At 36.1% G+C, this 6158-nt stretch overlaps 1 protein-coding gene across 6 annotated transcripts in view; it reads right to left on the bottom strand.

Moving 5' to 3' along the window:
* Positions 1 to 6158, bottom strand: part of hycc1 (hyccin PI4KA lipid kinase complex subunit 1) — a 67107-nt gene that overhangs the window by 57020 nt on the left and 3929 nt on the right. For 2 of the 6 annotated variants that reach the window (XM_016459283.1, XM_016459285.1), the window contains exon 2: positions 831 to 887. The exons of the other annotated variants lie outside the window; for them this stretch is intronic. The gene's annotated coding sequence lies outside the window, so the exon portion shown is untranslated. The remainder of the gene's footprint in view (positions 1 to 830; positions 888 to 6158) is intronic. 6 annotated transcript variants of the gene reach the window in all.

The raw sequence follows: 6158 nt of genomic DNA, 5'->3' as shown, positions 1-6158 counted from the left end.
TGTATGTGTCTGTTCAGAGGATTCAGAAGAGGATTCAGTTTGGTGTTCGTGCGCCGTTTGAAACACGTGTGCGTGCTTCATGTGCGTGGAGAACAGCGTGCAAGTAACGAATCGAGTTCCCTTTCGCCTTTTCTCTCTGGAATTGTTTAAAATTTGCTTGCTTGTGTAAATAAAAAACAAATGTTAAACTTATACTCTATTATGGTTAAATTTTGCAATTAATCCGCGGATCACATGCGTGCCGAACCGTGGGGCTTGGTCCGTACGGATCACGGATCAACAATGATCCGTTTAACCACTAACTATGATTAATTAATGCTTTAGAAGAATTTCCCGTTGCTAGTTCATGTTAACTAATGCAGTCAGACAGGGAAGTTTATTGTGAAGTGTAGCAGAACTGAATGACTTTTGTCATGACTTTTGATGGTTTCGTATTATCATCAAATATACAGTTAAGGACAATTATTAGATATTAGAAAAACTGCAAAAAGTAATAAAAAATCCTGCAAAAACACCTTTCAGAATTGTTTTACATCAATTTATTATTTTTACAAAAAATATTTAAATAATTTTTTCCTCCAAATATTTCTTCTTAATTATTAATGGAACCAGAATCATTAAAATGAACAGTCACAATGTTTTTTTTTACTATATCTTCCCCCATCTATTCTACATATAATCCAATCTGCATTGGCCTCAGCAAAATCTATATTGGTCGACAACTATACTAGAAAAACATTATTTTCTGGAAAATTTAGTGGAAAATGTAACATTGTTCCATGAAAAAAAAAGTTTTAAATTGAGAACTTTTCCTTTTAAGTCTCACTCACCCTCGAGACGTTTCTGTCCCTGTGCGAGATTCAGTCTGACAGATGCACAATATCCACCTTGAGCAGAAAAATATAAATCACACCTTTTATGAAACACTAATGCTGCTGGACTCCAGACGCCATTTAGAGAATTATGCAACTCACACACGACGCAGCCATCTGAGTAACATCAGAACAAATGTGTCCTGTCAGGAACATCATGAGACGAGCCATAACAACACATAAAACACCACACCTAATGCATGTGACTAAACGTATGGGCATGACTTGAGCAATCCTGCAACACAAACAATGTTTCACTTCCAGTTTTTGCTCATTTAGCTTACATTTACATTTAGTCATTTAGCAGACGCTTTTATCCAAAGCGACTTACAAATGAGAAAAGCAGAAACTAATTACACACAACATCCTCTAAAACTGGGAAACACCATCATATAGGCCTTCATTTCCCACAGCGAGTGGTTTCAGTTCAAGCAAACGACTCTTTATAGGTAAAGTTCTTCTTTATGTATTTTACATGGGTTTTGTTGCTTACCGGTGATTACCAGTTCTGTTACTAAGTCAAGTAATAATTAGTAAACATATGAATACTGTACCAAGCAATAATACACAAAACTAAACTGCTGAAGCGAACTTGTAATTGTCTGTAGAAGGTATTGTCCAAGTTTTATGGTAATTGCTGTATATTGCCAAGAATAACGGCATAATTCACCCTGATGGTGATTCCAGGAAAAGAAAAGTAAAAAATAAAACTATTTAAAATATATGACCAGTAGGTGCTGCTGTCATCAAGTTCACATGATATTCTCAAGGAATTGTAGGAATTGAGACACAAATTGTTGTGCCAATATGCAAAAGTGTTGCCCAAACACAACCTCACTTCCTGTTTGGCCGCTTTGTCAGAAAGTTTGTTACGTTTCTGGAGAATAGTGTCAAACACCAAAAACCCAATTTGTGATTTTAGTGAGGACGGGTCTGAAGATGATCTGCACCAATTTTGATGAAGATTGGACAAGGATGTTTATTGCTGTGGTACAGTTAAGGTAATCGCTGTATGTTGCCAAACCCAATGGCATAAAAAACAAAACATTGATCCTTTTTGACCAGTAGGAGCTAGGGATGGGTACCGAGAACTGGTATTTTTTTGGACCGGTACGTAAATGGGTCAATACCGGAGTACCAATAAGCTTCAGGACAAACGATACTGTTATCGATACTTGCGTTGTTTTATCTCCGTATACTTCAATGTTAACGACGAATTAGAAGCTGCTGCTTGTCATTTGCATGCAATCAGTCATCGCAGCAAGAGTGAAACGTTCGAAAGTGTGGGCTCACGTTACAAAACTAGGTGACACCAGTGTCAGATGCAATATATGCAGTAGTGTAATAGTGAACGAAGGAGGCAACACTAGTAATATAATGAAACATTTACTAACAAAACACAACATCTAAGTTACCTCAAGCAATGCGCTGTATTATGTCTCGCGGCTCCAGCTCCAACTGAAACTCGCGAGACACATTTACATCAAATGTTGATTCGGTAGAGTTACATTTACGAGACTTATTCACAATCACAAAAGTACATTATTTCCGCGTGCTAATACTGTCAAAAACACACAAGGTTTACACACAGTTAATTATGTCTAAAGTGAAAGTAAACAGTTGAGAGAAAAACAGATGCGTGCAGCTCTTAAAGGGACAGTACTAAACATGCTGCCGCTTGTCATTAAAGGGATAGTTCACCCAAAAATTTAAATTCTGTCATTATTTACTCTGATGTAAAACATGTATTAATTTTTATTTATTCTTGTGCTGAACACAAAAGAAGACATTTTGAAGAATGTGGGTAACCAAACAAGTTGCTGGTCCCCACTGACTTTAATAGTAGGGAAAAAAAATATGAAAGTCACTGGGGGCCAGCAACTGTTTAGTTTCCCACATTCTTCAAAATAACTTTTTATGTTCAACAGAAGAAAGAAACTCTTTCAGGTTTAAAACAACTTGAGAGTGAGTAAACGATGACAACATTTTTATTTTTGGGTGAACTATTCCTTTAATGTTAATAAAACAAAACACAGAGAAAAATAACTCACTGATCTTGACTGAAGAACTTTAATACAGTTGCTAAAGTTCAGCAGTAATAAAATAACTTGAAATTTTCAACAACTTTTCACTTCATATCTTTTTGCACCAAATAGTATCGATAACAGTATCGATAAGTATCGGTATCGATAAGCAGTATCGTATCGGTATCGATAAAATGTAAACGATACCCATCCCTAGTAGGAGCTGACATGATATTCACAAGGAATTATGCAAAGTGTTGCCAAAATACAAACTCACTTCCTGTTTAAAAAACAAAAGTGACTATAGCATGATGTAAAATGTTATCATGAAATAAAGTTACATCTATCGTGAAACAAGATTTTGCTCATATTTCCCACCCCTATCTTATGCCCTCTTATCCTTTTAGTTAACTTACCAATGTTGCAAACATCTATACTAGTAAGCTCGGCTGTTTCATAGACTGGTAGTTAGTTGCTCACCATAGGCCTTTGTGGTGGCACTGGCATATGATTATTATTTATTTATTTATTTATATATATTTATTTTTTTATTAAAGGGGGAGGAAATGCTCAAAAAGCAGGGCAGACAGACACTGGTCAAGTGAGAGATTTCAGTTGTTGTTTTTTTTATTAATAGATAAAATAACAAACTATAAGTTCCATGTCGATCATCTATTATTCAATTACTTTTCCTGTTGTTTTATGTTTTGTCGTGGTATCGGTTCAGTAGTAGTATCGAGATAATTAAGTCAGGTATCGTTAAGTCAAAATTCTGGGATCGTGACAACACTCATGACAAGTGTCATTTAAATATGCAAAACTCTTGTGAAAACACAGGTCCATTTTCTATTTGGCACCTTTAACATTCATATTAAACGCAAAGTTTAATATATCAAAAAGCTTTTAATTATAACAATATTTGACTTGCGTTGTCTTAAGTTTATCTGACCCAAGTTTGAGCATGATCATATGAAAGCTCGAAAAAGAATGCAAGACGGAAATTGCAATCCCAGGGTGCATTTAATTAGAAAAGGAAAAAAATAATTATTTCTAGGCCACTTGGTTGAAAAGTTATTAACTAAAGCGTACATGAAAAAGTGAGCTGTTGGTGGTTTTAATAAGGCTCCAGATAAGAAGGCAGCACAGATCTCGCATTTTCTCAGAGCCGTGAGCACGTTGTCAAATCTGCAATGACTTACAAAGCTCTTATTCTTAATGACAGCTCTGCGTTTGAGCTCTAAAGCGCTGGACCCCGAGGACGCTGGAGACGCTGTCAGTGCCAATTACACTCACATCTGCATATCTGTACTTCCTGTCTCTCCAAAGTGTATCATATTGATTTAAATCACAGATTAATGAACTGCCCGTGGGTTATGCATGTAGAGCAGAGAGTGGACATCCACTGTTACACTGACAGTAATAAACATCCCAGCGCAAACGGCACATCGTTCACACGTTAATAAGCGTCGGTGTGCACACATTCGTAATAAAGTGCGTAATTAAAAGGTCAGACGTGAGCAGACATCACCACTCAGGGAGGAAAATCCAAATCCCATCCGGGATAATAACAGTGTAAGAGAAACCCACGACCAGTATCACTCCCTCGAGGCCTGCGCTTAGCCCTGCTGCAATAATCAATATATCGACTTATCGCGTAATATATGTACATTACCTCAATAATTTTTGGTGACGCAATATATCGCCCATTGTATTTACTTAAAAAATAATGTCACCATGTTTTGTACATTCCACTTGCGCCTGTGTCTTTTGCAGCTTCTCGTACATAACATGGTGTAGTCATGAGGTGCTAGTTCAAATTTAATAAATGCTTCTACAAAAAAAGTTTAATCTGCAGATATGGTCTTGTTTAGGGATCTGTGCCTTTGTGCATACGGACATCTGACTGCTACATAGTGATTGTGATATATGAATATTTTGATACTTATTTTCCATGATCTAAATATTCTTAAAAAGTTTGTTGTCATTTGGAAGTGTATAGGCCTTCTTGCATTATTATGCTGTTACATTATGATTATATATTCAGTGGCATAAAATGGTATTTACAATGACAATAATATTGTTTATCGCAATTATTTCTGGGGCAATATATCGCACAACAAAAAGTTGTTATCGTGACAGGCCTACCTGCGCTAGAGGAACGCCAGCGGTGAACTAATTTTCGGCAGCCGGAATTTCGGTGCATCTCTAATTATTGGCGACATCAGAAATGGATGTTATATAATAGATGCTTTTTTAAACATTTTAGCAATTTAAAAATATTAAAAAATGATTTTTTTACATGGCACCCCGGTTGGGAAACACTGATCTAAAGAATTAAATGGATACTGTCTTTTGAAAGTGTGTAGGCCTACTTTTATTATTATGCTTTTATATTATGATTATATATTCAGTGGCATAAAATGGTCTTAAAATGACAATAATATTGTTTATCGCAATTATTTCTGGGGCAATATATCGCACAACAAAAAGTTGTTATCGTGACAGGCCTACCTGCGCTAGAGGAACGCCAGTGATGCACTGATATTCTTCTGACTTTCCACCAGTGTTAATTTTTTCGTCAACGACATTTTTTTCACCGACGACAATGAGACGATAACGAACTAAAACTCTCTTTGAATGACAAAAACTATGACGTAAATCTATTGACATTTTCGTCAACGAATAAAACAGAGACGAAAATGTTAGGACGACGCAAGAGAGAACTCAATTTGGTCCGGTTTTCTGAGCGCAGACACTGAAGCATACACACACAAAGAAAGCGCCTCTCACAGCGCGCGAGTACTCTTTCGCGTCGCGTGAACGGAGAATTACACACAAAAAGATGTTGAATTGTCCTTTTTGATGAGTATTCACGTAAACTCAATTGATTACGTCTTAAGTGAACGTAAACAGTAGGAAGAACGTGTCTCAGTACATTGCATCCATTGCAGCTGTGCATTCGTTTTTAAAGGGATAGCAGCCTAATTTAGTTGCTATTGTCCAAGTCATCGATGTTAATCAAGTAACAAAAGAAAGACCGGAAATCACGCACTGCTCTTGACTGAAAAACGTTAGTAGCCTTGAAGATTAATCTAAATTTATTTATAGAAATAAATGTCTGCTTGAAAGAATGAAGAATATGGTAAACAAGTTACTATAAAAAATGAATAATTAGCCTATATAACCATTGGTATTTCATTAAAAAGAAGACCATGTTCTTGTTCTTTATGAGAAGTGGTTTTATTTAATTTTAACATAAAGG

The sequence above is a fragment of the Sinocyclocheilus anshuiensis genome, unplaced genomic scaffold (genome assembly GCF_001515605.1).
Source record: "Sinocyclocheilus anshuiensis isolate Anshui unplaced genomic scaffold, SAMN03320099.WGS_v1.1 scaffold1172, whole genome shotgun sequence".
Taxonomy (NCBI): domain Eukaryota; kingdom Metazoa; phylum Chordata; class Actinopteri; order Cypriniformes; family Cyprinidae; genus Sinocyclocheilus; species Sinocyclocheilus anshuiensis.
This window is presented reverse-complemented; position numbering and strand designations above follow the sequence as displayed.